This window comes from Pomacea canaliculata, linkage group LG3 (assembly GCF_003073045.1).
Source record: "Pomacea canaliculata isolate SZHN2017 linkage group LG3, ASM307304v1, whole genome shotgun sequence".
In the NCBI taxonomy this organism is placed as follows: domain Eukaryota; kingdom Metazoa; phylum Mollusca; class Gastropoda; order Architaenioglossa; family Ampullariidae; genus Pomacea; species Pomacea canaliculata.
In genome coordinates, this window is record NC_037592.1 from 19,327,332 (window position 1) to 19,354,744 (window position 27,413).

A 27,413-nucleotide genomic window follows, 5' to 3' on the forward strand; every position below is an offset into this window, starting at 1 on the left:
ACGCCTTAACACACAGCACAGACTTACAAACACAACATATGCCTTAGCACATAGCACAAGGTCTCTAACAGAACCCACTTCATGTACGTTTGGTGGAAATGCTCTGAAATGATCTGCCCACCTTACCCACCCCCACCTCGAACACCCAGCCCACTCCTAACCTTTGGAATAGCACGGTGACCGAGATAGCGTACTTTGGAAAGAATCCCGCGCCAAAATAATATATATATAGTTAATACCAGTGCGTTTCGTATGTCTTATTGATAGCGATACGGAGTTTCCTAAAGGTGGGGCAGCGCCTCCAGCATCACATAAAGGACACGCGCACTGCAAACACAGCATCACGAGCAGAGCTGCCTGAGTGTTTAGTGTTAAGTCGTTACCACGGCAACAGCGCCGCGTGCAACACATTTTGCAATGGTTTGTGAAAACAGAAAATTTCGCTGAGTGCAATTTAAAGTCGCGATAAGATATTCCTTACACAGCCTTCCAAGATGTCGGTCATCAAGGAGAAAATGAGTAGCGGATCGATTCTAGCTTAATTTATCACCAATACTATCAAGTATAACATATCAGTTCCGTATAATTTAAGGGGGGTTCGGTGGCGCCTGTCACCAATACAGTGAAGGTTGGCTGTTCTGGGTTCAGTTCTCGTGTCGGGCACGCTGTTCTTTCTCTGCATGCGGCGTCTATTTACAGGGCTGGCAGGCTTGTCATGATGTAGCTTAGTTGTTGATTGGTGTAAAACACCAATTGTCTCCCCTCTCGTAATTGAAGGTCTACAAGAATCCATGTTTTTCTGATAACCAGAGTGAACTTATTGCAAAAAACGATTTCTATAATTGAACGAAGAACCCCAGTACGTTTTCAAAACGCTCGTCCACAAACATCACCATAAACACACGGGAGTAAGCACCTTAAAGTCATGTGACCGTGAATACTTAATTTAACAAATGGTACAATGCCTCCCATTGAATGCAGCTTTGACAACTTAGTTTCCTGATATTAGAGATTGTGATATCTTTTTGTAAGTGATAATCTTTGTAGGCGTGGATTTCCAAATTATTTGGCTGATGGGAAAAATTAGCCCTAAACTGCAGACGAGGCTTAATTCTACCTGAGCATCTGCACGCAAAAGCTGTACGAAAGACACGGAGAGCAAGGACTAGCTCGAGCCGAAATATTTCATGTCATCGGGTGCATTGAGCTGCTTATTTTCTTATTTTGCCGTGCAGCAACAAACCATGCAGCGCAGTGCCTTGTCTTGGCAGAAGTGAAAAGCAGCACGTGCCACTTATCACGTTCGATGTTTTCTTCTTACCGCTCTTTTCAAGAAACTCAGATGAGAGGACTGTGAGGTCATTCGTAAACATTTGATACCGCTTAACGGTCTGTTGACAGCAGTTCACACACAGTGGGAAAACACCCAGTGAAATGAAGCAGGTCTGGCGCCCAGTGATCCTCCCTGTACCCTGAGGATTTAGGAGGACTGAGCTCTTCGTGTAAGTGCTTTTATTGGCAGCCGACTTGCTGGGTCAAACGCCAGGAGTCTTAATACGGCGCTGACACCTCATGGACAATGACACTGTGACACACTGACTCTGACACATTGCTACTAACACTGACAAACTACTTCAAAGTAGAGGCACACCAGTGCTTACTTAATTTCTTTGCCTGCAACTTCTGCGGAAAACAAAAGTTCCTAAGTACAAAGCTTCCCGCTAATTGCCACTACAATGGACAGAAGGTGAAAGGAGTGGACGGCAAAGTGGTGTCAAGACGTCAGACCTAATGGCATGCATTCGGTGATTTTTAAATACGATGATGCTTACCAAGTCCCCAACTAAACTGCGCAGATCTTTGACCCGGCTATGACAGTTTTGAGGACAAACCTGTCCAGAGTAAAGGCCCTCGGTTTTCTAGATCAGTCGTTTAACAACCATCTGTTGGCGAGTGGTTGTCTCTTTGTGACCTTTGTCTATTCCTGTATATAGCTGACAGACACAGGCCACACTGTCAAACTGCACGATGACCATTTGTGATGACGATGACTCATTGATGCTGAGAGTGACCCTCACCGTGCTTTCTGCCAATGGTGGGCAGGTGATGTCGTAAGGCTGACTTGCTGGTGGAGAACCAGACAGCTGAGATTAGGAACAAGTACAATGCTTTGTGACTGATTTGTCTGACATAACTTTGTCTGTCTTTAGCTTCTTGTCACTCTGGAATCTATAAACCTGACGAGCTACTTGCTTTAGCAACACGTCTGCCCCGGGGCCTGTGCTGGCTCTCAACGGCCCTGAGTTCAATGGAATTCGATGTTTGAAGACAACGCAGTCGAGAGCAGAGCACAGTCCTGGCACTGAAGAAACGAAGGCAAAGGCAGTCAGCTACACGCAGAGAGCAAGATGCAGAATGGCACACACGCACACACACAAACACATCTCATCACCAGACGACATCGTCACGCGCGTCATCCAGAATCTAATGTACAGAACATGATGGTGGTTCGTAAATAATAAATGGAAAACTACATGGTCCACAATGCTAGAACAACTACAAGTGTCAGTAAAGAAGGCCCAAAATCCGGTACAGTCAAAAATCCAAAGCAAGATGGAAGAACAAGATACAGAAGCCGTTAGTGCAAGATGTCCATTGTAAGAAAGGACACATCATAAGCACTGAAAACAAATCCATAACAGAAGCGAACGGCGCAACAACAAATAGGAGAACTCACTAATGGTGATAGTACATTTCTGACTCTTGAAGAATTCTATGTTAGGTATCCTGCCTTAACTGGCACGGATCCCTTAACCTACTTGGGCCTGAAACAGTCCATAAAACAATATCAAATGAAGTGTAATTGCCTGTTAATACACAGACACCTGCGTTAAGCGCTTCGGAAAAAACTCAGTACAGTACAGTACAGTACAGTACAGTACAGTACAGTACAGTACAGTACAGTACAGTACAGCTGATGTGACCAAACAAAAGGTGTCTGCACTTCCCAATGCCAACGTTAGCAACTGCTTTCACTTTAAAATTGCCATTTGAACCTTTTTGGACATTTGACATTTTATTTTATTCATTCACCCTATGAGGGGTATGGAGAAATGTTAGCTATACACAATGAACAGTTTATTCATAGAAAGCTTAACTACACGTAAACAGATCGAAGATAAATAAAAGAAAATTCAAACCTTTGTTATATGAAAAAGGAAAGCATAACATTGATGCTAATAATGGCTGAGATATTAACTTTTGTATCGCATTACTATGAATTAACTAATGACATTATTTAGCAAAACTATCACAAATAATATTCATAAATTAACGGCAACTGCTATCCTCCTTTCTAAATTCCCCTATGTGTATCTAGCAGATTGTAAAAGCCGTAATTGCGCCTGCCTCTTTTGCTGGAATAACTGGGATAGTCCAGTTTGGTAAAATAAATAAATAAATAAATAAAACAAAAATACACCGTAAGCATCAGCCGGTAGTAAAATTTAAAAAATGCAAGAATGGTTGCATTCCTCAGAAATAGCTGGCTCACGTGGCCTAAACTAATGTCAGCTCTACCTGTGAGGTGTGAGAAGTATCAGCTTCACCAAAGGGAATTCCTCCTTATCTTGTGCTCCCAGATTTCGACAGGCGATACCGTTCGTCCCAGTTTCCCACCCACATCACGTGACCCATGTGGTACAAAGCAAACATCGCCCCCTCGCCCCCTCGCCTTGCTACATTTTGGTAGCAGGTGTGATTGTTCCAACGAGGCTTACGTCGGGTTGTAATGGTGTAGAAATATAAACGAAGACGATCGTCACCTGAAAAGCTGGCCGACATTTTGATGTTTACTTGAAAGGGAGTGTCAGTAGGTGCCAGTATCGTTGTCGATTGATGCAGACGTCGTTCTTCTTATACACAAATATTATGTTCTTTCAATCAAACATAATATAAATCATTGACATCTGGGATTACTACTTTTCTTCGTCTTTCTATATTGATGTGTGATTGCTTGTGTATTTCAAAAATAAGCCCTATGTTTATAACTCCATTTTCTTTTTATTGTGAGATTACAATAATGTTATTCTCGTAAGTCACCAGATATTCAAAGATTTAACAGTTTTTAATATTCAAACGCAAAGTAAAGAGAAATGTAGACATGGCTATGAGTTAAAAGTTGGAAGAGGGTTCAGTGCAAAACATTTCAAGTTTGTCTAGCGAAGGAATGAAACTTTGATGTCAAGAAAACCCTGCAAGCTGCCGACTCACTGGTGAAAGGTTTTGCGAGACCCTCGTATTCTTTCTCCCCAATGGATAATGTGAGATTGGAAGCTTCCTGTCACAGGTGTTCTTGCTCATTACTGAATCTCCGGGACTCAAGAACAACAGAACCTCTGTACCCGCTAAAGATCACCAGAGTACACAGCTAATTGAGGATCTGGCCTGCAACTGGAAGACACCGAATCTCCACATCGCCACCTTCCTGACACTAGGTGCACGTGACGAGAAAACTCAGGAGCAGACGACACAAGCCCTAGGCGACCCGGAGGCCGGCAACAACTTTTCATCTTTGCCATACATTAGAGGAAAGAGGTGAGATGGACACGTCACAAAAATGACAGACATGCAAAACGGGTGTCGTGACACTTGCGTCACGTGTAATGTCACCGTTCATGTTCCATGTGACGTGGTGGTACCGTGGAGCTTTCAACCCAAGTAATGAATGACTTAAGAGATGATCGACACAGGAAGTAGCAAGAAATGAGAAGCAACACGTATTCACACTTCATGCTCCAGCCTGAGGCTGACAGCGCCCTCACAAGGGAATCAATCACATTATCATCGTGCATGCATAATTCTCAAGAGGATTCTTTAGAACTGGGCCGAGAAGATGCAGTTACAAGATGAGGAAGGCAAGCCGGGTCACCAGGTGTAAGAAAGATTATCTCGTTCAGGAAAGAGATGCTGATAACTGCAGGAAGTTTGTTTTGAGCAGAGAGAAAATTCATAACAAACCCTGACACGACAAGAGACGCACGTGTGTATGACATCCTGCAAGATGGCAAAGTGCACACGCCAGAATGAGGCTGACTGACAGATAGCTCTCAACTAGTTAGCCCCGCCCTCTGCTCGATAAACAGCTGCTGACGCTGGCACCAAGACCTCACCCAGTGACCCCGATATCATTTTGTGACCTCACGAATATTACTGCCGTTGATATTATTGACATGTCATTGTGTGACTTCACCGATGACATCAGCATATCATCACGTAATCTCAGCAATATTACTGTCATGTCATAACATGATAGATGTCCTGGAGGCAGTAGCCATGGTTCCCACTTAACGTCTGGTAAGTACAGCCCAAACAGCCGCAGCAGGGCTGGAGGCGAAGTAAATAAACCAACTTCTTACTGTCAGACGCCTTGCTAACAATAGATTGTGACGAGGAGCTATACACATCCTGTTCCTTCTTTTAACACTCTTTCCCTCCCAAGACCTATGTGTGCATGCGTTGGGGTACCTGCAAAAGTATGTGCCCCTGTTTCGTGCCAGACTAAGCAGCATAGATAAATGATACCATTACCTTGCAAATAAATCTTGACAGAAATTGATGGAAAAGACGGACTGGCTTCAATGAATTTGATTTTTTTTTCCAATGTACTTGTCGCCAAATGTCGTGCTAATGTAGTCTTCACTTTCTGCGTAAACAGCGGATATACTGGAGGCTACAATTAAATTATCCGATATCATAAGCAGTCGATGTGTTGCATGATATAATTAATGACATGCTGCTTACTTGCAGTCTCAATCACTGCAATGTGCTAAAGAGTTGATTATTCAAACATGCGTACAGACAGACAGACACACGTGCAACAGGCACGATCTCTTTCCTTTGCACTCAAACTAAGCGCTGACCTATCATTTTAGAGAAAATACTGTGCTTCGTAAACCCACAGTCGAACAATTCGACAAGTAGATCACATGACCATTTGAATAACATGACATTCATTCTCGAGCAGCACTGCCAAACAAACTCTAAACATAGTTTCCATTACAAGGCTTTTTAATTTATTTTCGTTCCTGTTACCAATATTCATGGCAACAGCCACCGCGACGATAAAAAGGTTCACCGCTGTCTCTAGAAATCTATAGCCTTAAATATCCAGCGTTGCTAGGCAACGGTTCCGCGAGGGGTGTACCCTTGCGCTTGCTGTAGAGCAGCGTGGTGAAGTGTGGCAGAAAGAAACACACACACACAAAGAAGCCCTCAAACTGCTTAGGCAATTCCTTTAAACAGCGCTTCTAATGTAATCAGAGATGTCATTCTAAGGCTTCTTTCTCTTTACTCCAGATAAATGCTCGCCTTGGAACTGTTTCTAAATCCACGTGTGTGCACATTTGGCACAGTTGTATTTCCTGCCGTTGAAATGTGCCCTTCCCTCTGCTCTGCAAGACTGCCCTGATGTGATCAGAGTGGAGAGTTCTAAATGCCCCCTCCTCTCTCACGGCTCGGCATCACGGCTCAAAGACACCAACCGTGAAGGGAGAGGGTGGATGATCACCGTGACATTTCATGTCCACAACGTTGATTATTATTCCATCATCATCATCATCATCATCATCATCATCATCATCATCATCAAAATCATCATCATCATCATCATCATCATCATCTTCATCATCCAGCACCAACCAGAGCCGGGTGCAGCGCTAGCGCGAGTAAGAGTAGCGAGAAAGGTACAGAAGACAGTCACGATTTACTGCAGGAGGCTGGATGTACCCGATAAAGATATCTCCGAGGTTAACAGTGATCTTTTTGCGGCTCTGTGCGGGAAACTGCAGTGTTTCTGTCTATAATCAAAACTAGAGTTTACTGCACTGCATTTTGTTGTAGACGTAAACACACATGGGTTCTGGACGTGTGCTGTGGTAACCTTTCAGCTCGTGGATGGTCAAATACATTAAAGGTGTGACGTCTCCCATCTTTCATCCGCTATTGAGTACAGTTGAGAAAACGAGGCAAGCAATGGCATGCAAGCTGTTTTCTTTTTATTATTATTATTATTTCTATAACAGTTCAAGCTTATGGAGGAAAGATAAATGGTGTGCTGAGCGGCCTGATGTTTGAATGCTTCCGTCTGTAAGGCGTAAAGACGTTACGGATTTATTACCTATGCAAGAAAACTTTTTGACTTTGCTTACAATCCCACAATCTTCAAGAAACCTTGTAATTATTAGAAATATTCACAAAAGCTCTTTACAGAGGCAAAGCGAAATAGACTTAGAGGCATACTTTAAAATGCACACAAAGAAAGAAAGGGATATCATGTACATGTATGAAATCTTTACACAAGGCAAGCGAGATAATTACATACGTGTGTGTATGACATCCAATAAGTGTTTCATATATACAGATGAAAAGCGCCAAAAGAGTACTACATACTAACTTTTGTTGTCTCTACTCACTTTTCACATTTTCAGACAGCAGCAAATCAGCCACGTGACTAATGACGCACACAAGTGGCATGTGCTGGGAGACACGTCTGCACGACGTACTTATGTGTACATGATGTGACTGCCATTGTGACATCATGTCTGTAGTTATGCCTACTTCATGTGACTGGTACGTTCTGCTGATTGTCTACTACGTGACCCTGACAGTAAACTCTCAATCACATCTACAAAGAATTCACTGTCTGGGCAAAGAGGAAAGTTCTTCGACATAGATGGCCAGCTCCCTCTCCCCCTCCAGTAGTGAAAATTTCAACGCTGAACTCTTTGCTGGTGTTGTTTATTGATAATTAATGGGCGAGCGTCTGCTTATGTTTCAGCCGGCGAAGGGTGTGATTGGGGTGGTTAGTGGATAGGTGGGGGTTGGTACGAGGAGAAGACCAGCGTGTTGCTCCGTTACACAAGGGGGGAAAAATATTTGTGTGTAATCAGCTCGGCTTTCATTGTGCACACTTCCTGATCTTGATGAGGTGTGTAGGAGGGAAAACCTACAGCCGCTGCAGGCAGGAAGTTAGAAAGCTAAGGCACTGCAGTACAGGTAGATAAGAGAGAGCAAGGAGGGGAGGAGAGAGAGACTGATAGATGTGAAAATAAAGCTACTCGTTACTTATGCCGAGAGAAAGAGAGAAAGCGAGCAATAATGCCGGTTCTTTAGATATGATGGTGATAAAATAATAAAAACATCAGGCTTTTACACCCTAAACACTAATGTATGGTAAATTGCTATACTAAGCACGGACATAATAGAAATAATAGAAAAAGTGTAATAAACTGCTAGACTAGACACAAACATAACAGGCATAATGTAGAAAGTATTGTAAATTGCTAGACTAAACGCAAACATAACAGGCATAATATAGAAAGTATTGTAAATTGCTAGACTAAACGCAAACATAACAGGCATAATATAGGAAGACAAGTAATGGTAAAGGAAGAAAATGAATGAGAATTTAATTACGTAAGCGGTGCACGCTATGGAAATAGATGAGCATAGTTATGACTGAGGTTGTGTCAGCTCACAGCTCTGTTTAAATTTTGAAATATAAATTTAATTTGTGCACTTGCGGCCGAGATAGGTCACTCTCTGCGCTGACCAGTACTGATAAAGGAAGACAATGGAAGGTGAGGCACACTGAACAGATGTGGTGAGTACAGTCCTGCCATTGCATGGAATCTTCGATAAGTCAATAAAGTTCTGCATCCACAAATATCTGAAAAGTATTATGACATTTGAATGAAAGCTCAACTCGCAATCTTTCACAGATAGAAATATCGTTCCATCAACATAACACTTGGGAGAGCCACACGTTAAAGGTGAGCTTCCTGATCATGATGTCAGTCCTTGCACACTTGTCGGTATTGAACGAAAAGCTTGCTGTGACAGAACGACAAAAATACTTTGTGAAGCAGCTAGAGAAAGGTTATCAGAGTTTGAAGTCGACAAAAATATCGTAACAGATGTACTAATGAACATTAGACACAGACATCACGCAGATCAACGGGCAAATAGGAAAATCTAGGGAGAGCAGTCATCCTCCAGCCATCACTCACCTCTCATTTGTGCCTCGTGTGCATTTGTGTGTCGCGATTGTGTTGTTACATGTGTTAAGCAAGCTTCAGTGTGCCACTAGACGCCTTCAACCATTTTCATTATATCTACAATGCTTTCAAACAACGAATAATTTCAGAACCTATCTTGTAGATACGTAGATATGTGTATAGGTGTGTGCATGTGTGCGAGCCTGCGTGCGTGTGAGAGAGAACAAGAGGGAGAGAGGATGTGGGTGCTTGTGACTGTAGCTGTAAATGGGAATACATATAAATGTGCATGTTTACCAGAGTATTACAAGAGCTACATAAAAATTTGTGTTGTACATTCGTCTAGCGAGTCAATCAGCTCGTCATTAATATGAGTGAGCTGACTATCTGTGTTTTATGCTGTGATTCCTGTTTTAATTCAGCGAAAAAAAACCAAACTTGCAGGTGAATGGGGTTATTGTATCCGCCCTCCCCTCCCTGGGTCTGGCTGAGCCTGCTTGAGCTTACTTGAGCCCGCCCGAGGAATCTGCTGACAGCAGTTCAATAGGAGGCTGACACAGCGCAGACACACAGCATCCCACATGTTTCATCCCTCGCTCCATAATCCTGCAGCACAACACGCAAGCTTCTCTAACGACATTTCCCGCCGTCAGTGATTCCAGTAGCCGCTGAGCTCTGGTTGTGGCGTCCTGCTGAAAACTGAATTTGGCGCCTCGGACACCCACACTGAGTAGGACTCACATCACCCACAGGTCACACAGCAAACTACTGAAGTCAAGAAACGCCGTCACACATTCCAGCGAGAACCTTCTAGAGCTCAAAGAGAGCAAGGCGAAGGAGAACACGGGAAAAAAGAAAGGAAATAGGGAGGAGGGAAGAGAGAGATGGAGGTGGGGAGTGGAATAAGAAGTGGATGAAAACTGAAGAATGCTGCACCCAAGGGCTGTTCCAGTGTTCTTACAATCCTTATTCAAAGGCTTATAGGGTACATCTCTGAGAATACCGCGCAGAACCTGTCACCTGTTACCAGAAACCTGTACCACAGAGCATTTGTCACACTGTACCACAGACCACCTGTCACACACCGTATCAGACACATCTACAAAGAGATCTGTGACACCTCAGATGCATGTGACCGATATCCATGTATATAACGAGGACATGGTGTAGAAAAAATTCTGGCTTGTGTCTGTTAATCTATCGTGGACACATGCATGATGTACACATTGATCATGCACCACTCACACACATAATCGTTTCTTAATGTATCACGCCCACATTACACCCGTATTTTACCTTAATCGTGTCCACATTGCACATCTGAACACTTTAAATGCCCATTGCCTAACGTATCATATCCACAAGCATCATGAAGCGTGTAAAGATCGGGGGAGATGGGTGAGAAGGAGGGGATGGGTGCGTGAAGGAAATTTTCACAAACCCTCATAAGTCCACAATCAACAAAACGTGACTCGGGCAATCGCCTATAAACAGCAGCCACAAACACCCCATCATTACTGCGTAAACAACTCATCGAAACAATGCACTGCACAAACAACAACGCGAGAACCACGCAGTTTTATATACGCTTGGTGTTTGCAGACATGCCATAGCGAAAATGATGACAACCATCCTCACCATCGTCGTTATCGTCATCAACATCACTTCTTATCCTTTTTGTGCAACTACTGTCGATGCTGTTGAAGTAGCCGCTTGGTAACCTGCTTATTACACACTAGAAAATATGTTTTTCATAAAATAGTTTTTCAATAAATATAACTCATAATCAGAGAGAATATAAACCTATTTTAATCAACGCCTTTTTACCACGTTCTGATCAAGATGTAACTGTCTCACCAGCCTCCAGCTTCATGCAGCTGCAATGGCTGGCCTCGCAAAACATGTCGGCTCTCAGGAAACAAACGTTCGATGCGAGATTTACATGCCAGCAGCCAAGAGCCAGGACCGGGAGGCAGGGACACGACCAAAATGCCACTAGTCCCACCGTGATAGCGAGAAAATTAGTCATAAATTCATTGTCAACTAATCCTAACTGGTTTCTAAGCACCTTTCAGATTTACAGTAAGTGTTCCTCTTCAAGAAAATTTCGACCTGAAGCGTTGTTGAAAGGAACTAAATAATAAGGCCATAAAACAGACAATGAAGGCAACAGCTCACTGGCTTGTTTGCTGCATTCCTGCCGACATCAGCAGCGTGTAGCGCGGTTAGCCACAGACAGCAGTCCAAGTGGCTTCCTGTCTCTGTGAGTTATGGTTCTTAGCTGCGTGTTGCAGATTGCATGCAGCTTCATTTTTATTAGAGATTTCTCAGTTTTCTTTCTTTCTTTGTTAGCTGTCTTGAATGTATAGTTTTTTCTTGTTTGTTTAAAAATAGTGAGCTGTGGCCATATTTTGCGGTCAGATATAACATTCTGTTACAATTTATAATAATAATAACCATTCGTTTTGTGCCTTCTCCTTCCTTTAGCTGCTGCCGTGTGTGGTATTGTTTTGGTAGTAGTCGTTAATATTAATGAAAGAGATAAAACTGCTTAAAATTTTAGTTTAAAATCTTAGTTAGAACGTCTTTACTAGTTGTCTAAATAAATACAGACTATATTTATAACCTTAGTCATAGATGGCACTGTGTTCCCACACAAAAATATACACAGGACAACTTGTACTTACACACAGAAGCTCAAACTAGAAAAGGAAGGTCTCAGAGCTGAATATCGGGATAACAACAGCCAAGTGAAGAGGTCTGTCAAGGAGGACAAGAGACGCTTCACCCATGAACTGACAGAGGCAGCAGAGACAGCAGTTAAACAGGGAAACATGAAGATACTATATGAAATAACACAAACTCTGTCGGGCAGGAACATTAACCCAAACAAGCCAGTGAAACACAAAGACGGCAAAACTATAACAAACGATGCAGGATAAAGTGACCACTGGAAGGAACACTTTGAAGAGATCATGAATCGACCTCGTCTACCATTTTTACCTGACATACCACCAGCCACTGAACAACTTCATGTTAACACTAGCCCCCTCCCCTACTAAGACAGAAATAAACAAACATGTAAAGTGACTTAGCAGCAGGCCCGGATGGCATACCCCCAGAAGTACTAAAGATAAAGTTTGCGATCCAGAAACAACAGCAAACATTTTACAGTAGAGAGTGACAAACACCATCAACAACAAGCTCCAGACCTTTACCAACCGATGCCTACGCCATATTCTGGGAATAAGATGGCCTGAAAAGATCTCTAACATCAGGCTGTGGAAGAGAACCAAGCAGAATGCCACTAGCTAAGACATCAAAAAGCACAAATGGGGCTGGACAGGACACACCCTGATCAAACCAGCTGACACCATTGCCAGTCCGGCACGTGACTGGAACCCTCAGGGAAAGAGGAGAGTTGGGAGGCCAAAGCAGACTTGGAAAAGAACAGTAGAGAGCGAGGCAAAGGGCGTCGCAGCCCCGTGGACACAACTGAGGGTTGCTGTCCCAAAACCAGGTCCGCTGGCGAGATGTTACTGCGGCCCTATGCTCCTGGAGGAGTAACAAGGAATAAACTAATCTATATTTAGAACGTTTCTTTTTATAGTGGTTGAAGTAAATGCAGATCATTTAGAACTTTTCTTGTATTAGTGGTCTAAATTAATACAGATTACGTTTCTTGTACTATTGGTCTAAAAAAAATATACAGCTTAGAACTGTTCATGTAGCAGTGGTCCAAATAGCTAAATCTTGCGCGACTCATTGATTGCACCATTTTCTGTCTGCAGGCTGCTGCTGCCCTCAGTGGAAATGTCTTGTTGGAGGCGGCAGGTCCGATAGCCTCATGGTCGGCTCGTCTCCGGTATCTATTTCTCATGGCGGGCTGCCTCCCGTTATCCAGTCAATGACGGATCTAATGTTTTAAACACCACTTAGTATGACCAGCATGGCCAAATATGGCAGCACTGGCTAATGTGCAGTCCATCCAACAAACCCGCCGAACGTGCTCACTCTCTCTCTCTCTTCGTTCTCTTTCCATCCCTCTCTCTCTCACCCACAAAAAGAAAGAAAGAGAAAAGGTAATGCGAAAGTACTGTGACGGCTTCCATGTCCCGCAATATCTAGAAAACAGAGCAGCAGAAAATCCTTGCTTGTGCTCTACAACATCTTTGTGACGAGGGGCACCTAACCCACACGTCACCTGCTGCTCGCGGCCACCTTGCATCCTCACCCACAGACTCATGATCTCTAGACAGAAGATTGCGGCGACAAAGCACTGGGAGCTTACACCACAGGCAAAAAAAAAAAAGCGCGGAGCTTGTGTGGTTATAACCAGAACCCGAACATTTTTATCATTTGTAAGATATGGTGAGCTCATGTTGTGCCGTCAGTTGCGCCAATCGACAAATAAACGAGTCTAACAAGTCTTTACACGTGTAAGTATACTCGCTACTGATATGCATTTTGATGGGAGGAGGGGGTATGTATACTTTGCAGGTGATTTGTAAACGCTTTTTGAACATGTTTGTGGTCCATCAGTGCGACACACTTTAGCCCACATACAAGTTACATCTGAAGGTCTTTTAAAATCTGATGAAACAAAAGATATATTAATATATAAAAGTTTTTAGCTTTACATGTGATGCAGTGTTGATATTATGATGTAATATAATGTTCACATGTGATGAAGACATTTTAGATAACTGAAAACTTGACAACACTATAAAGTATTGAAGGATTGACATAGCTGAGCTAAATGACATACACTAAATTAGTGGTAAATGATCGTTTTAAGAATAATTATTGTCTACAAAACAAGCATTTAATCAAAGTTATTCTGTTTCACATGCACATATTTGTTGACAATTTTAAGTTATCATCAGATCCATCAGGGAGGGCTTTCAAAGAAAGGGTCTTAGAACATCAAAGCTTGAACTAATTTGTTCAGATCATTTCAAACTTTAAACTTGAAGACCTCACATCATCCCGAAGTGGCACACTGAAGCTGCTAAAGGAGTCTGCAATGCTATCAGGTTTTTTTCATTGCAGATACTTTTAAAGGTAACTGGATACCATTAACTAATGATACAGTTAAAGTAGGGTTTTCTAGGTACATCAATATTGTGCAGACTATTATTTATCATATTTATCACTCAGATTAGTACAATGACCTTAGCACTTAAATTTTATAATGGAGACAAAAATGACACTATTTTTAAAATTAAAGGATAAACTCTTTACCTCTGAAATTTTGCTTGCTGTGTCTTCATGTAATGTATATGTGTGTGTGTGGGGGATCAAGTCTGTATTTATGCTAAATGCATGTACTTTTCGTCCCAACCCAGCTACCTTCCAAACCTATACTTAGCAAACGTTTACACACGATCATGACTATTTCGTGTTCCAGCAGACTGTATAAATACTGTTTTGATGATCGCATCATCATAGCTTTAAAAAATATAATCACTAAATAGAATCCTCCTAATAATAACCCTCGATACTTCATCTCATTCACTGATAGACTACATAAAAGCCGATTTGAGACTAATAGGGCACGCATCAATACAGAAAAATAGACCGTATCCCAGTGTTTACATCACTGAGCAGTAAGAGAACCAGTACAAAAAGGTCATAGGACTGGGGTGAAGTCAGTCATGAAAAGGCGACAAGAAAGAGAGAGGCCAGGGAGTCTCAGAATGAGTTTTAAAACGAGTCTCAGAATGAGTACCTAGCTCAGATTGAGTGTCTCAAAATGAGTACCTTAGAGTATTTCAGAACCCAAGTCTCATCTTCTGTCACAGAAATGCTTGACATAGGGAGAGTTCAGCTGTGACTACTTCTCAGTTGTAGGCAGCTGTACACATTATTCTTTTCAAAGGAAAAAAGGACCGTGTACAGCATACACATCTCTCTTCATATTTATCTCTCTCGCTCGCTAGCACAGACAGACAGGCAGGCAGACAGACTTGCAGCTTCTTTTGGATGGAGTGTGGACTTGAAGACAGAGTTTGTCTTAATGCAAAAGAGTGAAAGTAGTTTTGTTCCGTGGGTCGATCATGATCATTCAAGGGGGCGGACGGTCTTATTTCAGACCGCAGTTTGATGTGAGGGTTAAAGCTGGGGCTGATGAGCCTTTTCACACTTCTACCTACATGGGATGCGCTGAGGGTCTTCACGTAGAGAGAGAGGAGAGGTAGAACGGGGGAGTGGGAGGTACAGTCGGAGGGGGAAAGGAGGTTCGTAACGAAAGTGCTTCACGAAGAAGAGTGACGGCACAGCCTTAAGGCGGAGACGGAAATTGCACCGTCTCCACTGCAATTAGGGAGGACGTGTGTAGTCTACTGGCTTTGAAAGCTTGCCGAGTCCTTGTGGTATGTCGGCTCTCTCTAGTAGCACAGGCTGCACAGGAATGCGCAGTAATCAACAGTAGCATTCAATACCAATTACATTATATAAACAATTTTAAAAACATTGACTTCTCAAACTTCAGTGGTATAAACCAGGCACTTTCTCTCGCTCACACACACACACAATCTATTACAGACACACATGCCTGTCAAAGTTCATGTACACCCAAGTGATATATTTCCCACAAAAACATTTTCTGGAAGTTTTCATAACACACACATATATATAATTTATATAATCGACGTATCATATGTGTCTCTGCACTGCTGTCCATTTTCTGATGTCTGGCGACTCATAGACTGGGTAATGACTGACTCTGTGTGAACCACGTGACCTTCGTCCATCGGTGGAACTCGCCGATAGCTCGATAAACCTAGTGACAGCTTGCTGATACCCTGATAGAGCTATTTAAAAGACTGAACAGCTAGAGAGGAGTCGGAAGTTCACCCCATCCTTCAAGGCTGGGAAGTTGCAAAGATACCAGGACTTTCTTAGACACGTCAACATAGAAATACATTACATCAGCTCTTTCGTCAGCAGACCAATAAAGGGACCAAATATCAGACACCGAGGGCAAATTCCTAGAATAAGTTTCGTGGAGGTCCGCAAGGTGTGGAAAACTGGATTCACTCCAGCAAAATTTACGACAGGTGGAAACGACTGAGGTGCAGTTCACAAAGTGTTAATTTCTACGAAAGATAAGACAACATATGCTGCAGCTTCTCCTGACCGACAGGTAACCACCTCCCGTCCTCTCACCCCACCTACATCGTACATTTTGGCGAGATTAGTTGGCACTATAGCGTGTGCCGACTTGGATGGAGAAGAGGTGTGTGTGTGTGTTGGGGCTGGGGATGGTGGTGGCTGGTAATAGCGAAAGCCACGGACACCCAATCTTTGTCATAATGCTACTTTCCCTGCTTTTATTGACATGTATTACTCTACGAGCTGTTTACGTTATACATTGCCATTTTTGATCATTCTCGTGTATAGAGCTAGTAGTCACATATATCTTGCGGAGTGTACTGAAATGTCTGGCATAGCAAAGGAGTGTAGAGGCTAGCCCTGTTTTAATATAAGCTAGCAGACAGGTATGTCTCACTGGCCTACACAACTCTCTCCACAGTCCTAGAAGGCCAGCGCTTGTGTACAGTCTACGACAACACCAACATGCTGATGGTTGCCTCCAGTATTTCAATCCCAAAATTTTTGAAATATAATCTGGCTGTTTCTCAGTGATTGTAAAACTAACCTGAGGATCTCACTTCTTGAATTCGGCTATTTTTCAGTGATTGTTTTTGAGACCGGCATCCATTATTATTATTTTTGAGTGTTTCTCTTTTTAGTAAAGCGCATTCAGCCCACGTTTAATGGCAGGGAAGAGCGCTATATAAATAAACATGTTAGAGGTAATCGCGCCGTGACAAACTGTAGTTGAATCCCCCTAAACTCACTGTCAAAGGTTATTGCTCTCGTGGGTACCATCAGAGTGCATTTGCACTCCACCACAATCAGCTTCATTCCTAAGCCAGCTGTCTGCGACAAATTCCAGTTAACAAGCGTAACTCCAAAGTACCGAGACTTGGCCTACACCACTAGAGACAAGAGACTGAGATTACTTCAAAAGCACTTGAGAGGAGATGATGCGATTACATGAAAGCCATCTGAGATTAGTCAGATGAACATTTCATCAAAGGTTCAAGAAGACAAGGCAAAGTCGCTGACGTCACTGGTACACCTGTCAGATTCTTTACCAGAGGTTTGAACCATACGAGGAGGAAGATATCGGCACCAGACGAGCTTTGACTAGTGGCAGCGGACTAACGGGCTGACATTGTTAGGCAGCAGCAATCAGGGTAGACAAGGATACACGGGTACTGAACACGTATGGGAGGGGTTCTCTGCATGATGGGTCGTAATGGCGGCGAGGAGTGAGTGCCGTGGGCAGAGATTGTCAAGGGAACCACAAAACTTTCTAAAAGGAACCGCAAACTGACTTCACCAGCCCATCCTTTCGTAGGCCTGTTAATCAGCCTCATGTTGCTGAGACCTTTTTTTTCTCTCTCTCTCAACGAAACGGATTAGACTAAACTGCTAGACAGGCGCCTGGCATCTTCCAGCTGCTGTGCATCGTCATAATGTCCTCGCAGAGGTGCTGTTCTCCACACCCGTGTCCTAACATAGGAGCTGTACACCACCTTCATGCCTACCTGAGCTGTTGCAAAACGAACTGACCCATTCTATCCCCCGTCGCGTTCGCACGCGCACACACACACTCGTGATGGCACTGGGGAAACGCTGGCCCTAACAAAGCCCGCTTCTCTCATGCTGCGATGAATGTGACATTGCCGCTCATGCTGCCATCGATTAATGGACGTCGTCTGACGAAAGCTTGACGCTGAACCTTGCAGTCAGGTTGTGTATTTCCGGAGCCGAGGCCCACCCTCCTCCGCCTCCGCCATGTTTAGACTCGTCACTACCTCCCTAGCTTAGTGGCAAAGACAAGGCTGACCTTTGACTTCACCTTGCCATTTGGACTGACTGTATTGTGGATGAACGATTGCTTCGTGTCTGTTGGCGAGAGTATTGCTAAAAACAAGGGGTTGGAGAGTGCAATGGATAGATAAAAGGTCTGTTACTTTCTGTCAGTGATAAATATTATTTTCTGCGTCTCAAGAGTAAAGAACACGTCACTCCTAGTGCCGGAATGAGTACTTCTATGACACAAGATGGTACTGGGGTAGGTGCTTCCATGGAAATAAATTGGACTTTGCTTTCTTGTTATCTATAGACAGATGCATGTATGTTGATCTTTAAGGGCTTTTCAGTATCGTAGTGTTTGAAGAAAAGGAGAGGTGCGTTTCATAGGAAAAAACTGTATTATTGACTCCTCTGAAGCAGTTCTCTTGAATGAACTACAACTCATCAGAGTTGAGACGAGATAGCGGAGATGGGAAACGGAGAAAACCTCCAACAAATCTTAGAGACTTCTTACCTTCATCAAACAACGGCAAGGAAACAAACCAGTAAAAAAATTTCGATCGTCTAACGCATTGACAGCCTAGAGAACTTTTGGATTAGACAAGGTTAACAAACATTGTCAGGACCAGTGTCGACTACCAGGAGTTACAGACCCTCATGAATAACTCGAGTGCGCAGGGAATGACGCCAACACGGAGAAAAGCAAAGTCATCAAAACACCATCGGACCTAGCTAGGCAGAGATTCGAATGAACGGAGTTCAATTGGAGGAGGTTGAGTCTTTTAAAAACCTGGACGAAATCCTAGCCAAAGACGGTGGCTGTTCCTCGGATGTGCGTTTCATGATCACAGCAGCGACATCGGCGATGGCCAAACTAAACAACATTTTGGATAGCAGTAGAGTCAGCTTCCGTACCGAATTCAGGCTCTACAAGTCTCTCACTCGTGTCCAGTCATGCTGTACGGATGACAGATGTGGACCTTGCTGGTGGAATCAGAGCGACAGATCCAAGCGTTCGAAATAAGTGCTCGAGGAGACTCCCATATGGCAAGCAAAAGACAAACGACTTCGTGCGCAGCCTAGTCACCTGTCTGGTAGGTTCCCAGAAGTCTATGCTGGCTACTGCCAAGAAGCAAACACCGAAGTCATGCGATCGCGTCGTTCGACATGACACCTTGCCGAAGACGGTTCTCCATGGCTACTATGAAGGCGGTCGACGCTCCGGTACCAGTTACGGCACGAAATTGAATCCGCAGACCAATAATGAAGAATGGGTTTTCGAATGTTTCAAGGATTGTCTTCTCTCCTTTAACTTTCTTTCACAGACATGTCCTATGCACTATTCATAATGTAAACTGTGTCAGCTGCACACGCCACCGACTACATCCCCCAACTCTTACCCCGCCAGCTCACAAGCGTCAGCTTTCGACGTGATCTACACCTTCTTATGTAAGCAGCGTCACCCTGGTAAGTGCATCAGAAGATACAGGAGGAATCTCTACCTGCAGAAGCAGACCTCACTTTCCCAAGCAAACGCTTGACTCGGCGCCAGCTGATTCAATAACCACTTTCTCCCAGTTCGTTCACAGAGAGTAAATAGCTACAGGCGGCCGGAAACAGCCTACCGCAGAGTGTGTGACGTTTACTGAAGCAAAAGTAGGAAAAAGTATGAGAGAACTATCACTGTACAGAAAACATCATTAAAAGTATCTTTTCCGTTTATCGTCAGTTTAAATTTTATCCTTCTACAGCATTAATTCTTGCTCCTTCAGGCTACACCATCCGCATCCACACCAACTACACCAGTCTTTTGCTGTGACACCATTACAGCATCCTTGTTACATACTGCAACACGACAATGTTCATGTTATATACCGCATCAGTATTTTCATGTGATATTCATGTATCCATGCAGTGCACCAGGTAACACCACGTCACCGTCCTCACCTCAAGTTTACTAACGCACCGCTCCTTGAGTTCTTTATTTCCACCACAAGTTGGCTCCAATCTTTTTATTAAAAAAAGGAGTGTGGCCATGTTTGTTGTGGTGGGTGGCCGTGGAAAGCTAATAAATCCATGCCGTGTTCTTGATTCTTTCAAATTTGCCAGGAATATTCCCATTGATTATGGCTCAGTCACGGACTATGTTTGGATTGTTTACGTTGCTCCGGAGAATGTTTATTCAAGATGTTTATTTTCTCCGTTCTGTTACCGGCGGTTAAAAACAGAAAAAATCAGGAAGATGAAATTATGACGTACCTCAGCAAACGTGGACAACGTCGTTATTTGAGACAGTACCATACGAGACAGAAAGAATAGACAGAAAGAAAGAATGGCGGGTGGTGACATTTGATGGTTTTACTTGAAATGTCGAGTTTAAGAAATTTTTAAGTTCGAAGATAACGATGTGAGCTACAGCGTGAAAATAATAAACTCATTCGCGACCTCGTCAGCTAAAACAGAGTCAATTTGACCACAGTTCTCAGGATTCGACCACTGAGTACAGAAGTTCCTATCCAGTGTAATGACTTATTCGTTTGCTAGTTATGTGTGTACAAATGAAAACGACATTTTGTTCTATAGAAATTAGTCACCTGATAGCTAAACCGCCATTTTATCAATGAAAAGTGAACGTTGCTAGATGTGGCGCATGAATACCTATGACTAAAAACAAAAACACTCCTTGTTTAGTTTAATTAATGCAAGAGTAGAGCAAAGGGTATGGTACAGAGGCATGGCTCGTGGCCACGCTTTTTTAAAATAAAAGCGTAAAGCGTTAAAAATGTGAGGATTTTAGAATAAGTAAAAACATTCATAATCTCTCTCTCTCTCTCTCTCTCTCTCTCTCACACACACACACACACACACACAGACAGAGAGAGAGCAAGATCGACATGCGTCAACCAAAGACGAGAAACGAAAACATAAAATTTTGCGGCCAATTTATGGCAGCCATGACCATAGTGTGGTCGAATCGACCGGCCCCAAGATTAACGACTAACTCCATCTTGCCGTGCCAACTGGTGCATAATCCCCGCAGCTAGCTCTTGAAAAGACATAGTTCCTGAAGTTTGTGAGTGCCAAAAGCAATACTGTCGAGCTGCATAGACGCTACGGGGCTGTGATGAAGTGGTAAGATATAAAAGCTACATGGCGGGTATGTAAAAGCTAATTCTTTTAATCACTCCTAGTCTTCGTGGGCAGCTCACACTTCACTCTGTATCCCCGGCTCGGATCTTAACTGTTTAAGCCAATCAGGTTCTTGTGAACAGCGGTGCCTGGGAACACGAAGAACTTGAAGCTTAATAGCAAGTATTTTCCACCTCTTAATCCCTTACTTTGGCACGAAACACAGAACCAACATCAGTAACTAGGTTAACTACTCTTTCTAAATCTGGAGACAGCTATGATAAAAAAAAAAAATCTCTATCACAGAAAATAAAACTGTTCGAAGAGCGGAAAACGATGGCCAGAAATAAACTTGTTGCAAATGTCACTGCTCTCATGTTTAAGCGTGTGTTCGACTGGCGCCTGCGCACTGAACGCGCTGTTAGACCACAGAGAGACAGAGACAGAGAGACAGGAGACGTGGTGTTCGTATCGAGTTGCGGCCACTTGGCAGTGATCATCATGGGGACGGGAGGCAGACATCTAACGTCTCTTGTAGGATATGACTGCAATCTATTTAAAGTTCTGCGAAAAAAAAACCCAACAATAACAACAAACTGCCAGCAGTTAATGCGCATTAAGTTGTGTAAACTGACTGGTCGTGTGACGTAGTGCACATGCTATCTTTCACACTCAATACGCTCGGTGTGCGTGAGTGCGTTATCCTCATCTCGTTACTGAGATCTCGCGGGGATGGGACTAGTTACCGAGATCTCGCGTGGACAGGATTAATGGACTTCAAAAACGTGTGTGGCTTGTGGAAGACACGGTAACAAAAACACGAAGTCGTATTCGTACAAGTCAGCAGCTGCTATTTCAAGCTTTTTTCCTTTCATGATGCCGGTATATGCGTTCAAAAGAGAATAAACGAGAAAGAAAGAGCGTGTGTGCTTATGACATCAATATAAAACGAATGCTGACCTTATGTACAACTCCCCGCACGTTTTAAGTTTTATTTCTCAAATTTGGGAATGAAAATCACTGAAAATTCTCCTTTTTTCCTCCTAACTTTGAGCAGCACACAATGGATTTTGAAATAATACTGACAAACAGGACAATGTCCCTGTGCAGACACGAAGAAATGCTGAGATGTTCGTAGTGCTGGTGTTAATATTTTCAAAATCAGAAAGTCTTAAAATTAAATTTATTGAATATTTTATCCATTTATATTCAAGTTATATGCTGTATATGAAACTGCTCAAAATCGTGCGTTATTTTAGTTTCTGGGGGATGGGAGTGACACTCCAAACAAGCACCTTCAAGTACAGGTTTCACTAAGCCTCGTTCAGTATTGATAGCCTCGCGTCCCATGGCACCCTAGTGTAGCTTATTTGTGAGGGAGATTCCAGGAAGCCTGTGCTGCATGCAAGTAAGCTAGGATGAAATGCCTTCAGCAGATAAGAGAGATGTCTCCCAACCTTCCCCTGTTTTTTCTTTCTTCATAGAAAGTAGGCACCTTCGTCAATCGGACATCACATCAGACAGCCATTGCACCTCATATCCGGCAAGGAACATCAGAAGACCATTTAAACGGTAGCAGCATCAGCAGCGAACCAGTGCTGCCATCTGTGCACAGAGAAAGTGTTGTTATTGCACTTGGCAGTATCTGATATCATCACCAATCTCACCATTTTCGTCGTGTGCTAATGAAGCGCCAACACTTGTGAGAGGGTCTTACGGTAAAACTCTGGTACGGTTCTATTACACGCCGATGATGATACTCATTTTCTGTTTAGGGGAAAATCCTTGCGTTGGAATGTTACTCCTATTACTTAATGCTAAAAGTAAAGGAAGATGCTTTTAATATCCGATTAAGACTGTAAATAATGTCTTCAGTGTCTATTTTTGTATCACACCTGCATTGACATTATTTTTGATCTTGTCTTTGAGCCAACCAAGACACGAGCATGCTAATAACGTGCATGTGTGTGTGTGTGTGTGAAAAGCAGCCTTTGAATAAGGGAGAGTACATCAGGTGCAACTTGAAATCTCGACACCTGCTCCTCTTCCTACTTCCTAATGTCTGACTCCATTCCAACATTGCTGCTTCACTACTAAACGCGATCTTTGGTGCCAGTGTTGCTAAGGTCAAGACGTGGTGTTCGCAGTCAGAGGAGGGCACAGCGCATACACACGCAAGTGTAGTTCATGACAGACATAACCACAGATTGCCATGGACTTCCAAGGCTGCTTTCTTCTGTATCGAACAACGCAAAAGTATTGCGAAGAGAGGCTACACAAAATGAAGCAGCTCTCCCCCTTTCCCTCCCTGTAAGATAGGTCACCATCGCATTTTGATTTTCGGAAAAGGTTTAGGCCATAAAACCTAGAAGATGACCTGTTAATATTAAGGCTGCAGACGAAGATGAAAGGCAGTGTCACGGAGACATCTCATCACGCCCAGTTTCTCTGGTGGCAGACCTGACACCCAGATCCGCGGTCTTCAGAAAGGCGAGTCACGCTAGCCACGAATGGACTTGTCACGCACATGAAGACAGCTGCCATTGTGTAAGATGGTCTTCACCAAGTACTAATGACAGTCTAGATGAGCATAAGAACATCTTTTGTGCTGTCACTTGGTAGAAGCTGTGGTTGCTGACAGCGATGACAGTAAATGACTGCGCATGGTATGGTAGTCACATTCTAAAAAGCATCAAGGGGACCACCATATAAACTGCAATCAGCTTCGTGACACAACGCTTATTAACACTTCTTGAGTTGACTGCATTTCCCCATTAGAGGTGGCGATCAGTATCAATCACTGAATAGCATGTGAATTCACATCTGTATCTGTCCTTTTGTGAGTAATTACCTTGATTGTATGTCTGTCTCTCACACACACGCACGAGCGCTCATAAACACGCACACGCACAAGTAGACGCAAGAGCGCACGCAAACACACACTCACGCACACACGCACTCACGCACACACGCACACACTGTCTAAATGTCTGCTAGTCTATCTGACCCTCTCTCTCATCGTTTAACTCTGCACTCCGTTGGAAAGGTCAGGTCCTGTGAAGATCAGTTTTTATTGACCGCTATTCACATTCCTGTGGAGACCAAACCATTTCATTGGCCAGTCTACAATCATCCTGTGGATATCAAGCCAGTGAAGGTTTGCAAGGTTGAGGACAGCGCAGTTGAAGAGAGGTAACCTATGCATGATAGATTTGACTGTTCCTGGTGAGGCTGCTAGAATGGCATGGCTAAAAAAGGCAAAGCTAGAAATTATAATCACCAAAATAAGAGAGCTTTTGTGGGAAATGTGTCTGCATATTCAAACAGTACATCCTCCCTACGAACCCAAGAGATGGCAAAAATTAATTAGCCATGAACGCAAGGGAAGGTTGGTAAAACAAAATACTCCACAATCATCAGCATAACCTTAAGGGCTGCAAAAGCACTTGACAGCCAGAAACCTAAGCTAGGGGGCCGGTACAAATACTTCACAATCACAAACTCACGGTAGGCGTTACCACAGCTACAGGGTTGGCAAATGGGGCTGATGGTAGACCAGAGCAGAGCCAATTACTCACATGGCCACCTATTGCAAGGGAAGAGATGAAAAGTGGCGTGGCATCGATGGGATCCCGTGGGTGCGGCTACAGCAATCACATCCTCGTGGGAGAACCTTGCGGCTCAGAAAAACGGGCTTAATTAATGTGGAACATCTTTGAGAAAACTAACAAAAGACAACATCAACACTCACAGCCCAGTACATGCAGCTCTAGAGTGTGCATGAAATGTTGTGGCGTGCCCACACTCTGTGTTGATTGCTGTAGCCACGTTTCGCGCTCAAACCTGTGTTGAATGCGACATGAAAAGCCCAGAAACTGGATTCATTCACACACACAAGAAAAGAAAAAAACGCTGCCAAAAGTTCTGACACAGATCAAAGCAAAATTTCTTCATAAAAATGGACTGCGTATAAAAAGAAATCTCACCTAAAATTATCTCTGAAAAACTCCTCACCGAACCTGGCCTACATACTATTGAGAAAACTCTTTGTTCAAAACTGAACCATATGCCAAAGCTGAGCCACGTAGTGTAACACAAAAGAAAACCAAACGTGAGCAAAGCGGCGGAACCAAACAACCAAAACTGAACCACATGCTTTAATCAAAGTCTTCGCCAAAACAACAGGGTCGCGGATGGGGTGGAGGAGATCACGTGGACAGGTGGTGTTCATTTGCTTGCCAAGTTTTCTCATATGTGTTCGCTGCCCACTTGTTGCTGTTATGTTAGTGTATCCACATCAGAAGGAAACACTTCCATTATCCGCTTGGCATGGCTTCAAAACACAAGTGGAAGAGGTGAGAACAAAATCGCGTGAAAGGTTTCTTGTGTTTGTGATTGGTGATATCACTGGAATGTCTCCGAAACGATAACGCCTACTGAAGTTTTATTTAAAAACTCAATTTGGCATTTTCTCTTGCTGACTTATGTGAAAAATATATAGAGTTGTCCGGTTGAATAAAATACACAGATGTGTTTCGCAATCTCGTAGGTGGCACCTGCTGTTATTTTTATGATGTAAAACACCTGGTCCTTATAGACGAGTAGACATTGTCGTCATCGTTTGTTTCATTAAGAAACAATCACATTGTAATGTCACAGTGCATTGCAGATGTGACTCACCATCTCGACTCGATTTGTCCTGATGCTCCTAAGTTTATTTTAGGCGATTTTAATGAATGAGACATGAATAGTTTTGTGCATGCAATTATGAATTTTAATTTTAATCGAGCTGCAACAAAATTGCCCTCTGAGACAAGTCAAGTCTTATCATGTCGTATGAAAGTCTAAATGGTTGCCGGGAGTGCCAGTTGGTCCGGGCTCTTTCAGTTCAGATTCATATTTCAGTCCTGCCAGTTCGCTATTTTTAGTCTACTGCATTGATTCAACATCGATCGGTATGAGTTCTTAATGTGAAATGACAGATAAAACACTTTAAATGAATGTAACTAATTAAAAATCCCAGATTTGTTACCCATAATGCTGCCAGGAACGCAGTAATGTCGGAATCTATTTTCATTCACACAAAATCCAGCAGAACAACAAACAATACCAATGTCAATAGCGCTCAATGTTTCGATTAGGGCGGCGGTAAGCCCCAGAATAATACACAGTGAGTATTGATGCCGGGTCAGCTGGGGGATAAGCCACGTAATAGCACAAGATATGTATTTATACCGGGTCAGGGGAGCAAGCAACATAATAACACAAGATGTGTACTTACGCCGGGGGGATGAAGTCTAGGCTGCAGTTCCCAGCATACCAGCCACGCACTGGCTCAATCTCCATATCGTGGAGATACTGGTGGAGAAATGCGAGGCCATATACTCTTCAACCTCAGCCGCAGCCGGCCACCGTGAATGTTTCTGGCATTCTCTGGGGTGCGAGTTTGTGAGAAGCTTCAAGTCCTGCTTGGCGGTGGCCGTACCCTGTGGCTACGATGCTACTGTTATCGGTGTTCACCATAGCACGAAAGTCTTGGTGTGGATGCAGCTAATCTTGCTAATGAGCTAAAAGCATATTTCCATCCGTGGTTTCAATTGCAAACAGCAATTCTTCCTTCCTGAGTAACGACGAAGCACAACTCCAACAGACTTGGCATAGTGGCAATGGAATCAAATTTGACGAAAGGACGAAAACGAAGAACAAGTGATGATGCTGACTTGGTCGGTGTATTTACATATATTTTGTGTTAACACAACATGCACCAGGCAGGTGTTCTGCAACACATGTACCAGGGTGATTTTTTTGTGGCACGATATGATGTTGGTGATGTGTGTTCTGTGCTAATCAAAACACTTACCCAGTTCTTCAAATTAGAAACTTTAGTAAATCAGCCATGACCTCGACATGGGCCTCCAGTTCAGATTGAAAAAATAAGGCCGCCAGTGTTTTTAAAAGCTCTTCTCATCAAAGCCGACATCAAAATGAATAACGACTGTCTTATAAGGACAAGACACAAGCAAGCAACTTGGGTCTCTTTCGGAAAATTAAAACTGCCGTTTTAAATGAGCATCTACATGGTAAGAAGACTGCTTGAGGTCTAAGCTTCTTTGAGTTCCTGAAGTACTGAGCAATGTTAGCAAAGTGCGTTTATTCTGACAAAGACGCTTTGCTGAAGAGGCATGTTTTACTATCATGCAAAAATAAGCTTACATGAAAACCAAAACGTTTAAAAAACCACTCTTCTGAAAAGAAAACTAAAGTTAAGGAGAGCTTGGGGAAAGAGAACACATTCGTGCGAAGTTTGATCAAAGAATGCACTCGCTGTCTCCAAGC

The 27,413-nt window shown here is 43.2% G+C and overlaps 1 protein-coding gene across 5 annotated transcripts in view; it reads right to left on the reverse strand.

Annotated features, from left to right (window-relative positions):
- Positions 1–27,413, reverse strand: part of LOC112560322 — a 79,570-nt gene that overhangs the window by 30,907 nt on the left and 21,250 nt on the right. For 2 of the 5 annotated variants that reach the window (XM_025232109.1, XM_025232106.1), the window contains one exon: positions 26,359–26,854. The exons of 2 other annotated variants lie outside the window; for them this stretch is intronic. The gene's annotated coding sequence lies outside the window, so the exon portion shown is untranslated. Of the gene's footprint in view, positions 1–22,534; positions 22,683–26,358; positions 26,855–27,413 lie in introns of all 5 variants that reach the window. One more of the 5 variants, XM_025232105.1, reaches the window with a different exon arrangement.